This window comes from Equus caballus, chromosome 5, assembly GCF_041296265.1.
Source record: "Equus caballus isolate H_3958 breed thoroughbred chromosome 5, TB-T2T, whole genome shotgun sequence".
Classification (NCBI taxonomy): Eukaryota; Metazoa; Chordata; class Mammalia; order Perissodactyla; family Equidae; genus Equus; species Equus caballus.
The window spans coordinates 14,457,571-14,471,712 of record NC_091688.1 but is presented as its reverse complement, the minus strand read 5'-3'; the positions used below and the strand labels follow the sequence as shown (position 1 = coordinate 14,471,712).

Genomic DNA, 14,142 nt, shown 5'->3' with positions numbered 1-14,142 from the left:
TTGTTGTTGCTGTTGGCTGTTGTTTGTTTAGTGAACTAGTTCTGTGAAGTTTGTATTCTTTGTTATGTGTGGCCGTTGAAGTCTCTGCTTCCTTAGCTTAGTGGTCAGCTAATGATTGGACAGAGATTTTCTTAAATGCTTAAGGCCAATAAGTCTCCCAGTCTTTGCCAAAGATCTCTGCATGCATGTTGGGGCACACCTTCCACATTCAGCTGGTAGTTTACAACTCTGCCTTAGCTTTCATTTTCTGCTTGCACAGAGCCTCAAGTTTAGCCAAAGGTGAGCACTTAGAGCCTTCTCAAGTCTTTTCAGAGCATGTGCACAGCCTTGTACATGCACCTGGCTTTCTAGATTCCCAGGAAAATGTATGTCAGAGCTTTTCAAAGCTCTATATGTACATTTCATTCCCTACTTTCCTTTTAAGCTTTTTGATTCATCTATTCTCCCAACTATTATCCAATATCTCAAGCATTCGCAAAGCAAAACAATTGCCTCTGATTGTTCTCAATAAATACCCCCTGGGGAAAAGGCTGTTTGCACTGGTTGAGCTCTGGAATCAGGTCAAATAAAGATGTACTTGCTAGTGGAGTCTTCCAGGGAACTGCTAGACAGGTCAAATAGTGAAAGTTCTCTGGTAATGGGGCTTTGAAGGAGCTCCAATCCCATTGTGCCTCTTCCGGTGGCTGCCAGGCTGCTGATTTTCACTGTGATTGTGGGCTGTTATGTTTTAAGTCTACCGTGGAGCTGGAGAGAGGGAGAATGGAAATTGGGCGAGTTAAAATGCCACAAAGTTTGCTCTTCTTACTAATTTTTTCTTGAATAAACATCCTGAATTGCTGCAAGCCTTTGGTTAATATCCAGAGTTCTGAAAAAGTTGATTCTGACAATTTTCCAGTGTTTTCATTGCATCTGAAGGAGATTTTTGTAGATCTTTACTCCACTAGTTTCCCGGGTGGCTTTAGGTCCCGGGCTACTCTGTTGTCTCCTTCTCAATCTTAAATAGCCAGTTGGGACCCCAGCCCCCTCCAAGAGATCAACTTATCTGTCTCTCTACTGCATGTCAAATAAAATACCAACTTTAGCAAAAGAAAATGATGCATTTTTTAAAGGAAAAGTGATTTGATTAGTTATAAATGATTCATTGGAACTGTGAAAATGGAAATTTTCTGTTTTCAAAAGACTGGAGGGGATATAACTGTAGTTCAACATTTCTCCCAGTTCTCCTGAGGCTGCTCTTCCTGGGGATATGGGGGAGTTTTGTGGGCTCTTATGTGCAGCATAAGATACGGCAGGAGAGGCCAAATAGCAATAGATACTGTCCTCTGAATAGCCTCAAGACACGTAGGTAAAATTCTTGTTTGGAATTTTATTACCTCTCTTCAAACAAATAGATCGTGGAGACAAGAGATGGAAAACACTTGCATTTTCTGATAAGATCTTTGGACAGTTTCCTTGTCAAGGGGAGGTAATCTGATCCTCTCTATCCCCTATGCCTTCCTTTAGGCTTTCATTACTTCTATGTGGATTATGGATTATTGCAATAACCTCTTAACCGTCTCTCTGTTTTCAGTCTTGCCTCCTTCAGTCTATGCTTCATATTTACTGTCAAAGTGATCTTTATAACATGCATTTGAAATCCTTCAATGACTACTTATTGCCCTCAAAAGTCCCAACTCCTTTGCATGGCCTGGAGGCCCCTTTTCATTTGGCTCCTGCCTATTTGGGCAGCCTTATTTCTCCATTATCTTATCTGCACCCAATGATCCAGTCATATCGATCTACTGGGAGCTCCTCAAATACACTATGCCTTTGCTCCCCACATCTCTATGCCTCTGCACATGTGGTCTCTTTGCCTGGTGCATACCCACTCTCCATCTTATTTATCTCTCTATTTATGTTCAAGCTCATTTGTCTATTTATGCGCAATTAATTAAGTGAAGAAGAAATGAAGACCTTTAAAAATATCCATGCACTAATTTAAACATTACTCAGTTTAAACTCAAGTCAAAAGTTTTGGGTCTTGTGATGGCCAACTCAGTAGAAAGTGTCCTAGTCACAGCATCGCGCTATTTCCAGCAGGATGCAAGGTGATTTGCTGGCAGGTATACACATTCTCAGTTGCCACATATGGTTCTGATATTCTCAGATTAATCGCTGTAAATGTGGGTGCTTTCTGAGAGAATTTTTAAACCGCAGGGAAAACACAAATTAACGTTTCCATAAGTCCCCAGAAGAAGCAGTGGAAAACCATGCCCATGAGTGCACACAGGTGCCAGAACAATAGTTGAGACTGCTGCCCAGATGAAAGTGCTGGGTCTACAACATTGTTGAATATCACTATTTTTATTACAAGGAAAAAACAGAGGATCATGTAGCTAGTGAGGGTTGGGTGATCTAAGTAAATTAAAAACCTTTAATTAATAAGTACTTTGCATATAGCATATGCTTTTATAATGAGCTATTTATTTTCTGCTCGTACTTATCCATCAAAGTGTAATTCTCAAAATATTAAAAACCTAATTCTTATACAAAAAATAGTTAGCTCATTTCAGTTTTATTTAACTCTTTAGTGATGAAACCAGCAGGATGGCAAAGCTGTTTTCAAAGACAATGTGAAAACTCAGAATTTTTATAATGAGTGGGGGAAGAAAAGGAAGGATGAGATAAATTTCTAAGTTAGTTGCAAATTGGTTAACATCCTATAGGACGATAAATGATAACCCTTGGAGTCATCAGTACATTTGCGGAAAAGAAAATCACCTTAAAAATTTTAAAGATTTGTAAAATGTTTGGGCCATGGTCAGTTGTGGAAATAAAGTATGGTAGGCTCATTAGAAAATGCTCTTAGCGTAACATAAAAGGTCAAAAAAATCATCTTTTACCTTCGTTACAAGTTTTCTGTTATTTTCCTTAAACTGATTTTTTTAAACGTTTTTTTCCCAACCAAGTGGAATGTATCTCCTACACTTCCTTTCTTTCTTTTGTGCTTTTGAAATCCCTTTTTAAGTGCTTTCGAAATATTTTCCAAGTATATGACCTTCAAAACCCAGCATAGGTGACAACTTCTGAGAAAGCTTCCTGTGATATATCCTGCTCTCCAGCCCTAGGCGGGGTCAAGCTCGGTGCCGCCAAGGATCCTTTCCGGGCTCACAGCACTATTCACAGCCCGTTCGGGTTGCTCATCTGCAAGCTCCCCTCACCAAACTGTGAAATCCTCAAATGTCTGGCACACAGTAGGTCCAACAACAATCTGTGTTGGTTGAATGGAGACGCTGAGCTTTAGCCCTTCGGAGACAATCATCTAGACATTTCTTCACACTCGGTGTCAGTGTCTCCTCTTAGAGCCTGTTCCTCAGTTTAGAGTGGCTCCTTTGAGTTTGGGGGACCTAGCAACTTAATTCATCTTGGAAGAAATCTTTAACATCTTTCATTCTGTATGTGATTAAATTATACATTTTTGGATAAAGTGACAAAGAAATTGAAAATATTTTCCAGTTAAAATAATACCACTTCAAGTTGCCATAGATGAGGAATTAGAAACAAGGGACCTACACACTATTTGTCCAGAAAAGGGGAGGATTGATTAAGAACTGGGAGTTGTCTCAGTTATAATGAGGGTCAATGGAATGTTTTCTCCCTGGCACAACTCTCAGGATTTTAGTTAATTCTCGTATTCCTTTGAGACATAGGAGCTAAGAAGGGCCTGTTTATACCTGGACATTTACAGCCTCGCTTTCTTCATTCATTCGTTGCCTCTCCAAAAGGCAGGCACTCAGGAAGGGTTCTCGGGACTGTTATATTCATTAAGTCATTAGCTCTTCCTTTGGATTTGGTTTTGTCACATTCTTCTGCTAGACAGCTAAGTTTCCTGGGAATTTTTATAGGGAAGACATCGGGGTTTGGGATAAAGTTGTAAGTGGATCCTGTAAGATTCCCGTTTTCTGTAGCTGTGGAAACTTTATTCACTTTTAAAATAAAAGTAACCACTGAACATCTCGCCTGGATGCGCGGCGGTTGTGGACAGCCTGCCAGGCTCTCCCTGAGCATTTCGTTCTTGGGACAAGATCTACTAAACTGATTGAAAATAGTTTTCTTGCTTTGATGCTCAAGGTGTAATTTTTTTCTAGTAAAATTATTTAATTAATTTTTAAAACATATATTTTTTTTGCAGTTCGAATCTTATTTATTCCCACATTCCCACTTCATCAAAGTAATAGGAAGGATAAATGCACAGTGCCAAAACGAGTTTAAAATACTTCCTCATAGGGCATTATTACCAAGAAACAGAAAAGCGTTATATCAAGCCAAAGATAAGGACTGATGGGAAAATTTTTCAAATTGTTGAAGAAAGTATGCAGAAAGCATAGATTCTCTCCCCTTTTTACATGTGTTGTTAAAAAAAGGGGGGGAAGATTTAGTGAGGGGAATAGAGTTCACTATAAGGCAATAATAGTTACTAACAGTAATAGATAAAAGTTTAAACTGGGTAGCTAAATCCTAAAATGTGGAACAAGGGTCAGTGCCACCTAGCAAGGGCCTGGATGCGTCGTGACGGGGGAGGGCAGGCAGGGGAACTTCGTGGCCAGTTGTGGGGCACCGGGAACAGAGGTCAGAGGGAGAAGAGCTGAAAATGAAAATCGGAGAATGCTGAGGTTCAAGAGGGCTCCCAGTTTTGCTGGGCCTGTTCTGCCTGACAAGATCTGCCAGGTCTAGGATTGCCCTCTACAACCCTGGGCTGTCATCTAAGGGGTCCTTAGGTGGTCATTTTTACAAGAAGAAAGAACAGGTTCCTGCGACCGGCATTTCGTTGGTCCCAAGGCCCACATTTTCTTACCCCCTCTTTGCCTGGTCAGTTGCGCTAGGGCGCTGTTGTCTTTCAGTAAAGGATGAGCTCTTTTAGTAAATTTAATACCATGGAAACAGGAAGTTAGGCAGCCTGTGTCAGACAGGTTCATGGTGAATCTCCACTGAATTCCAACAGGACAGCCTCTCATTTAGCAACTAGTACCTGCTGAAGGTCTGCCCGGGCTGAAGGGGGAGAGGCAGAAGAGAACACCATCCTCCCGCAAAGATGCTTCTTTCCCCATCTTCTAGTTTATGCATTTCAGCCATGTTACTACTACACTTCTGCAAACCGCCTAGATTTTCCCAGTTAGCAATTGCACGTTAAGATGGTAATTTCCCTAATCAGTGATTGAGGAACACAACAGTGCAGAAACAAGGTGGGTTGAAATTGTATACACAGCTATTGAGTAAACATTATTATTCCAGTTGTAATGGTTTTCTTTCCTCCTGGGACACTCGAGGGGAAATGATTTTCAGCAGCAAGTCTGCTTCTCTGAGCCCATGTGTGTACCCGCACATCCCCCCTCTCCCGCCCCACCTTCCTGTTGGCGTCATTCGAGACTGACGCCAACAGGCTTCCTGCAAGCACTGGCTTTAATCTGTCTCTGCCGAGCTACCGCACTGGGGTCACAGAGAGGTTAGAGCAGATGAGCTCTAACTGCTCCTGCTCCATATTCACTGTGTTCTTCTCCTGGGGGTTCCCCAAGAGTAGGACAAAGCTGGGGGGAGATGACAGGATATAAAGGACACCTGGGAGCTGTAGTGCTTTCTTTGGAAAGGGGCAAATGTGGCCAGTCTGGTCCAGTTCCTTCATGTTATCAGACAGGCAGGAACCTCAGCCACACTGTAAGGTCCTCCTAGGTAGGAATTTTCTTGATGATTCTCGTATTCTTTTAGTTTAGCAAAGGGCCTGGCAATATAGAAAATAAACAAGTGTTTTGTTAAATAGAGGACAAAGCTGAGGATGTGGGACACGGTAATTGACTGGAGCAGAGAGGCGTGGACAGTTCTGTGCCCTGACCCAGAACATCCCAGGACAGAAGGACCATTCCAGCTGGGATGTCAGTGCACGTCTCGTCTCTCCAGGCTGTGCACTTTCAGGTTCTTCACATATTTGTCATGGGACAAGTTGGAACACGGGGGATTTAATGCAATGGAAAGGAGCACAGGCTTTGGAAATCATTCATTCATTCAACAAACATTCATCGTGTACCTATGTGCTGTTGTTTTAGCCTCTCAGGATACAATAATGAATAAAATGGACAAAAACACCTGCCTGGTGGAGTTTATATTTTGGTTTTTGGAGACAAACAATACACAATAAAAAGTTGTATCATAGGGGCCAGCCTGGTGGTGCAGCGGTTAAGTTCGCACATTCCACTTCTTGGCTGCCCAGGGTTCGCCGGTTCGGATCCCGGGTGCGGACATGGCACCGCTTGGCAAAAGCCATGCTGTGGTAGGCGTCCCACATATAAAGTAGAGGAAGATGGGCATGGATGTTAGCTCAGGGCCAGTCTTCCTCAGAAAAAAGAGGAGGATTGGCAGTAGTTAGCTGAGGGCTAATCTTCCTCAAAAAAAAAAAGTTATATCATATGTTAGAAGTTAGGTGCTATGGAAAAAAGTAGAGCAGAGTAAGAGGGAGCAGGAGGGCAGGGGTTGAGAGGTAATTTTCAAAATGACCTCTTGGGAGATGCAGACACTGGAGAGAGAACAGTCAAGGCAAAGCAAAGGGTGGGAGCTGCCTGTTTACACTCAAGGACAGGAAGGACAGTGTGGGTGGAACGGAGTGAGCAAAAGGGAGATAATGGGGGATAAGGCCAAGAAAGGTAACAGGGGGCACACGTCACATACGGGCCTTGTGGGTAGGTTGGCAGACTTAGCAAATAAAAATGTGGATTCTCAGTTAAATCTGAATTTCTGATAAACAATGAATATTTTTTAAGTATAACCATGTCCAAAATCTTGCATGAGACATACTTATACTAAAAAATTCTTCGCCGTTTAGCTGAAATCCAAATGTAACTGGGCATCCTGCATTTTGTCTGGCAACGCCACTGGAGCGCCAGTGCTGGGACTCTGAGTAAAACTGGGAGCCCATGGAGGGTCTTTGGCCGAGGAGGAATTCCATCGACTTATGGTTTGAAAAGCTCTCTCTGGCTGCTTTGTGGAGAACAGAGTGAAAGAGCAAGGTGGGGAGCTGGGGACCTGACGAGGCTGTTGAAGTCTTCCAGGCTGAACACCGCGATTCAGACCAGGCAGTAGGAGGGAGGTGGTGAGAAGGGTCGGATTCTAGACACATTTTGAAGGTATAGCCAATAGGATTTCCTAGCTGATTGGATGCGGGGTATGAGAGAAAGAGAAGAGTCGGTGATAATGCCAAAGCTTTTGGCCTGCATAGTTAGATGGAGGGAGTTGCAATCACCTCAGGTTACTGAGGACCCTGTAAGTGGCGTGGTTTGGGGTGCAGATGGGGCAAGAACATGAGTTCCATTTTGGACCTTCTAAGTGTGAAACGTCCTTTGGATATCTGAGTGGAGAGGTCAAGCAGACATTTGGGTATGGAGTTCAGGAGGGAGGTCTGGGCTGGAGATATAAATCTGGGCATCTTCAGCATCGAGATGGTGGTTAGAGCCATGAGACTGAGGAACTTGCCAAGAAAATGAGGCCTGCTGCCTCCAGCACTAAGAGACCAGGGAAAAGAGGAGGAGACAGAAAAGGAGATGCGAAGGATTGACCGACGAGGCCAACGAGTAGGAGGAAACACTAGAGAACGTGACATCCCTGAAGGAGAGAAAGGGTGTCAAGCGCTACTGATAGGTCAGGCAAGATGAGGAGGACTGACTCCTGGCTTCAGCATTGTGGAGGTCACTGGAGCCCTCCCAGGAGCGCTTTTGGTGGAGCGGTGTGGGTGGAATTGGAGGGGGTTTAAGCGGGGAAAGGACGTGTAATGGAGACAATATAGACAACTCTTGGGAGGAGTCAGATACATTTAGTTCCTGCCACTTACTAGGTGTGACTCTGGATAAGTTACTTAATTTTTTGAGCCTCAAGTTTCTACTCTTGTAAAAAAGGAATAGTCATAGGGATTTTGTGAATATTAAATAAAATATCTAAAGGGTATGGCATATAATACGTACTTAGTAAATTGATATTATTAACATTATTATGACACAATATTAATTTCTTTCACCATGTGGGCAAGATCCTTAACCTTTCTGAGCCTCTCTTTCCTTCTCTGTAAAATGGGAGTAATAACAGTACCTATCCGGTAGTTTTGTTATAAGGATTCACTGAGATAATCTACATAAAGCACTGAGAACAAACAGCGTGTGGCACATTATATGAACTCAATAAAGCTCTATTATCCAAGCAATTCTTTTGTGAATACTGGTCAACCTCTTTTGTAAGCACAGTGCTGCCGAGAAGTGAACAGGGTGCTGAACTTGTGAAATAACTTCCTGTCTTAGATACTATCCTTGTGTTGATGTGGTCTAAACTCATTAGTTTTTGTTGGCAGCTGTCTCTGCTGCTTTGTGATGTGTAAAGCCCTCCGCAAGTGATGGTTATCATAACTGACTCAGAGCTCGTTGGGAGCTAACGCCACTCTCTGCACCATGGAAGCTGCTCGTCTTCACCTGGGCGTGAAGGCACAGGGTCAACAGCTGTGTTCCATCTCCGCAGACCCTGCACAGCACGCAGTCTCACAACACAGGATGCGGAGCTCCTGCAGGTATGCGTCCTCATTTTTGAGAATCTCAGGAAGCCAAGGACCTTCCCCCAGAAAACATACAAACACACAAAATTTAATGCCCTGGGATAAGAAAATCCTTGTAAAGACTCAGAATGCCTCTAAACTAAGAATTTTGCTTTTTTTCTACAACAGAAACTTACAAAGGAGGTAAAAAGCCTCTCTGCCTGGAAAATCCAAAATAAAGATGGAGAGGTGATATTTTTGCTCAGAACTTTTTCAACGGAGCGAGATAGAATTAGTAGTTGTAGTTTCCAAATAGGATTAGAGACTTGTTGGTGTGTCCCCACCGCCTTCAAGGAATAAAGATGGACGTACAGGATGAAAGTCTAAGTGCTGTAAACAGGGAGGGCTCTGGCAGCTTCCTGTAGGGTCAAATTAGGAGAAACGTTAAACTGTAGGAGGGAAGATCATCTTATGAGAATTAATCTAAGACCCTTATTTCCCAAAGAATTCACTTATGTCACCTGTTTTTTTCAAGTAAAAAGAGAGGTTGGACGAAGTGAGCTCTAAGCTCCCTTTCCAACGCTACAATTTCACAGCGCTGTGAGACAGGATTTCAAGGAGAGGAGCTTTAGCACCAGACATGGTAACAGAACTCCTGTCCTCGAGCGCCGCCTAGCAGTGAGGAGAAAGCAAAACCTAATCTCCAAAGAGTAGCTACTTCATGTGACTTTTAGAACAAAATAATTTTTTTAAAAATCCAGCTTTGGTGAAATAGCCCCTTCACCAACTCTGCGCTGAGAAGTAATTCGGGTGGAGGCACCCAGGGTTATAATCCCCAAGCTGAGTCTCGCGAGGAGTCCGGAGCTGCTTTCTCCTGCTCGCCCGTTTCAGCGGCGGCCCCTGCAGGCCGGGCCGTGTCTGGTCCTGGAGGAGCCCGGCGGTGCTGCCAAAAAACCCACAGCGACACCAGGCCCCCAGCCCTCCGACAGACTCCTCCCACAGACGGCAGGAAATGGAGCTGGGTTGAAGTTTCACCTCAAGGTCCCGAGTGTCCCAGTTTATCTTGAAGATAAAATGATTACTGTTTGGTTTCTGCTGGCTGCACCGGTGGGCATGTTGTTTCAACACTTTCCGTGCTGCTGGAACATTTGGTCCGTGTTGAGAGAGGGGAAGAGCCACCATTCAAGCCTATGGCACCGCCCATATTAAATCTTTACCGGAGTTGGTGGGAATGTGCCGCCGCGAGAGAACAGAGAACATGGGATTTAGACATTAGATAATCAAATTAAGATCAGTCTGGGGGAAATGGGGAGTCGCTAATCAGTGGGGTTAAAGCTTCAATAACGCAAGACGAATAAATTCTAGAGATCTGCTGTACAACAGTGCGCTGATAGTTAATGTTATATCGTGTACCCGGAAATCTGTTTAGAGGGTAAATCTGTTAAGTGTTCTTACTACAATTAAAAATTAAAATAAAAAATTCAGTTGCAGTAGTCGATCACTACCCTGTCTCATTTATTTAAAGTAAAAATGACTTTTGAGCACAGTAGTTAACTCTTACTCCCACGCCGGAGTTTCTGAGGGGGGAACACTCCCACCTGTCACAGCGGCTCACGGCGTCAGACATGCGGGGGACGGGGGTGGACGGTGGGCTCTGTCAGCACGAGGCAAAGGCGGAGGAAATGGGCGGGCAGCATGAGGGGAAGACGCTCTCCCCTCACCGGGCGGTATGCTCCTCTAACCCCCTCGAGAATGCCCACTCCAAAGCTCACGGTGAGAAAGGTCAGGAGCCGCGTGTGTGGTTTTTTCTCGCGGCTGGATTATCCTCCTGGACTGCGGTTCTCGGCCCCTGCTGCTCACTGAAACACTTGGGACCAATTAAGTCAGACCCCGTGGAGGCTGATGTGGTCCAAGCTGTGGAAGTTTCTGAAAGTTCCCCCAGGCGATTAAAATCCAGGCCAGGCTTGCACCCTGCTGCCCTCCCCGCCGCCTCGGTGACGCTCCGGAATGGTTAGTCGTCAGCTTTCAGTTTTCAGTGAGAATCCATCACTTAACCTTTGCCATCTAACAAATTTAAAGCTAGTGGTAGTTTCCCTGCTCATCTCTTTAGTTGCGTTAGCAATTTTTTTAAAATCACATTTTCTCACACTACAAAGAATTCAAAACAGAACAAAAACTTCACAATGGCAATTTTCAAAGTAAATATATTCGTAAAAAGTATTAATGGCAGAGAAGTTGCCAAAAAACTAAAAAGGAGTTCTTTGGCTTCTTTCATTTCGCTTTTGCCCCTGGAGTTCAATATTTGGCACAGCTCTCTCTCTCAATTTAGCCCCAAACTGAGAGGCCACCAGACAGTCCACAAAAAGCAATTTACGTCCAAACTAATACGTTAACCATTTTAAATGAATTTCTTCTGTTTGTCCACTGAACTGGGGTCTGTGGTGCTGAAAGGATTTTCTGGAAAATAAACTGGGAAGTCAGAGGTGTGCCTCCAAGAACAAAGAACGATCAACAAACTGAAAGAAGCCAGTTTGGTAAATCAGACTTTCCTGAACAGAGGCCAAGTGGCTGAGAAGCTGCACGCATTGAACTGCTTCTTTTTCTTCTTTGCACTTTCACAAACCGAACCAGGAAAATAACCAAATGAGGTTTATGCAGAAGAATAACCTCGACAAAATATTTCCAGTCTTTCTACTCAGTTCTCTTATCTGGAGGACATGCTCTTTATTCAATTTGAAATGCAAAGGTTAAATGGGATGTTTGATTAGACTCTTCTCGATAAAGCCTTCTGTTTTACAGATGTTCAGAATATGGTGTTATAGAAAAGGGATCAAGGTTTCAACAGACCTTATTTATATCATATACTCTGTCCTGTTCACTCATTAATTCACTCAATAAAACTTACTAAACCTCTGCCACATGCCCGAAAAGACATGAAGGCGGCTCGGCTTGGGTGGTGGCAGTAAATCGAGAGAGAAATAGGTGGACTAACGAGATCCTTAGGAGGTAGAATTTGACAGGCCTTTATAGAGGATCCAGTGGGGGGATGAAGGCCAGGAGCAGTGAAGGATCGTTCTCCTAGGTTTATGTCTGAGGCAACTTGTGGATGGTGGCAGGGAACACCCCGGGAGGAGGTGGAGGAGGAGCCGGGGGAGGAGGGAGATTTTTCTGACCTTTCCCTGTTCAAGAAAGTATAGGGTGAGCTTCAGAAGTCATAGACTCCTAGAAATTAGGGAACAATTTTGTATGAATGTGTACTTTCTGGGAAGACAGTCCTCAGTGCTTGACATTTACTTAAAATAGTTAATGACCTCATGGTTCTACCAAGTTGCTCAAGCAAATGGTTTTTAATAAGGTTATGTCTCAAGAGCACAAGGCAGTATGAGTGTTAATCCCCTTCAACTTAACTGAGAGACTTGACAAAAATTCCATAAACTCTAGATTTAATACCAAAAATCGATTTCCACAATATGTTGAATGACTCTGTAAATCTGAAAAGGTCCTAAGCAAAGCCAGTACAGGATGCAGGTTTACTGATAATTAATGACATGATGTTTCCTACAACTGATTTGGCTTTTATTGTAAACTCATCATTTTTCTCTTAAATCAAGTTGATTTTTTCCTCTGGTGAAGAAGATTGGCCGTGAGCTAATGTCTGTGCCAATCTTCCTCTATTTTGCACGTGGTACGCCGCTACAGCATGGCTTGACCAGTGGTGCACAGGTCCAACAGTTGACTTTGCTGAGCCTCGTGAATTTGGGTAAAGTCAACTGTTGGACCAATTTCAAGTAGAAACTAGATAAAGACCAAAAAGTTTTAGTGGAGTAATGTTTCTAAATATAAAAAGTTTAGCAAAAATAAATCTGCATCAAGTGCACAAAAGGTTGTTGAAAAACACATTGTTTACCTGATCATAAACAGATGTTCCACTGCCTAAAACGTGAGATGTAGAAAGCTTGCTATTACTTAATTACAGCCAAACCTTCCTACTCTGTTTAACTGTCCTACTCCAGATCAGTATAGGAATGTTATTACTTTTGAAATTCAGAAAAGAAAGGATAAACTTTTGGCTCTGGCCCATATCACGTACGTTTGCTTAACTTTCATCTTTCTAAGGGGAAGACAGGTGTCCACTAGGAGGAAGGATTCACGAAGAGGAATCAGGGAACATCCTCTGGGGATGTCCTTTGCCTACAAGTATCCTAAATAGGACACAGAGAATCTTATTTAACTGACAGATATTTTCACATATATGAAACCACATATATTCACATATATGAATTATATATTCATATTTCATATATATGAATTCATATATATCAGGAGAGATTTTTCATCAGAACATGAGTAACAACGCTGCAGTAACAGGACTCTTTGTTAAGGAGTCATTTGTTCCAGTAAGAAATGAACTGGGCTGTCTTTGGTTTCTACTTATGGTCCAGTGGAATGACAGACTAAGGAGAACTTTGTACTGAACATCACCTCACTGGAGTTTGAGAAGCACCTGGAAATGACCTGCTTGAGGCAGAGAGCCACTGCAGCAAGGCCCCGACTGCGGGATCAGGAAAGCGCTCTCTGCATTGCGGCACAAGGGGGTGCTGGTATTCAGTGTGCGCAACAGTCTCAAAAGAGAAGCGAAGACACTGGAAGATGGCTTAGAAGGGTTTGATATGTTGCTAGAAACAAGAGGAAGAAAACAAGTCTCTGAAATGTGGCCGTCAGGTACTCAAGAGGAGGCTCCAGGGTGAAGGAACTTCCAAGTTCATGGAATAAAAGTATTTGCCTACAATATAGCAAAGATTTGCAAAGGCCAAAGTACTTTAAGAATACAGAGGTTGTGCCAAAAGTGAAGACAAATATTTTAGTCAAGAAGAGTGTCAAACCTCTGTTTTTTACAACCACACAAGGAAATTCTGTATTTTACTCAACTAAGTCTTTTGGGTCACATATTTAAGTGAAATCTTCATTCCTGCACAATCATCACACAAAAACTAATTACACACACAAAAAATCTATAGATATTTTTGACAAAACAAATTCCAACTTCACAAATATTTAAATAAATCAAACAAAATGCTCTTACAAACTCCAAAGATTGGGCTAATCATAATTCCTGGATCCCAGTAACTTCCCGTTAGTTCTGTAACAAAAGTTTAGAGAGCAGAGAGAGTCATAAATCTGGTTTCCTCATCAAATTATTTATCTAAATTGCACCAAGAAGTAAACATTCTTCCTTGTAACTATTTTTCCATAAATTAAAAAACATCTTAAAAAATTTTAACAGAAATATAAAACAAAGTTTATACCAAAGAGAAAGCTAAAAGCATTTCCTGAAAACTATGCTTATTGGCAAGAAAATTTAGCTGTAAATAAATCCTCTACTCAGTATTGGGGTAGAGATATACTCAATTTCATGTGAAAAGTGGCACACAAGTCTATTGTGATTTTAAATATTAAAGAAGTCCTTGAATGAGAAGTTACAACAGTTTCTGTCTACACAGAGTTTAAAGGATTCTGGTTCCAACAGGCTAATGACACCAAAAGGTTACTAGGTTGACTGGTGACTGGCTGAATGAGAAAAATGACGCCTGTTAGGAAGAGAG

General features: G+C 42.6%; 1 long non-coding RNA gene across 2 annotated transcripts in view; it reads left to right on the top strand.

Moving 5' to 3' along the window:
* LOC102151016 (uncharacterized) overlaps positions 1-14,142 on the top strand; it is a 39,282-nt gene that overhangs the window by 23,156 nt on the left and 1,984 nt on the right. The window lies entirely within an intron of this gene.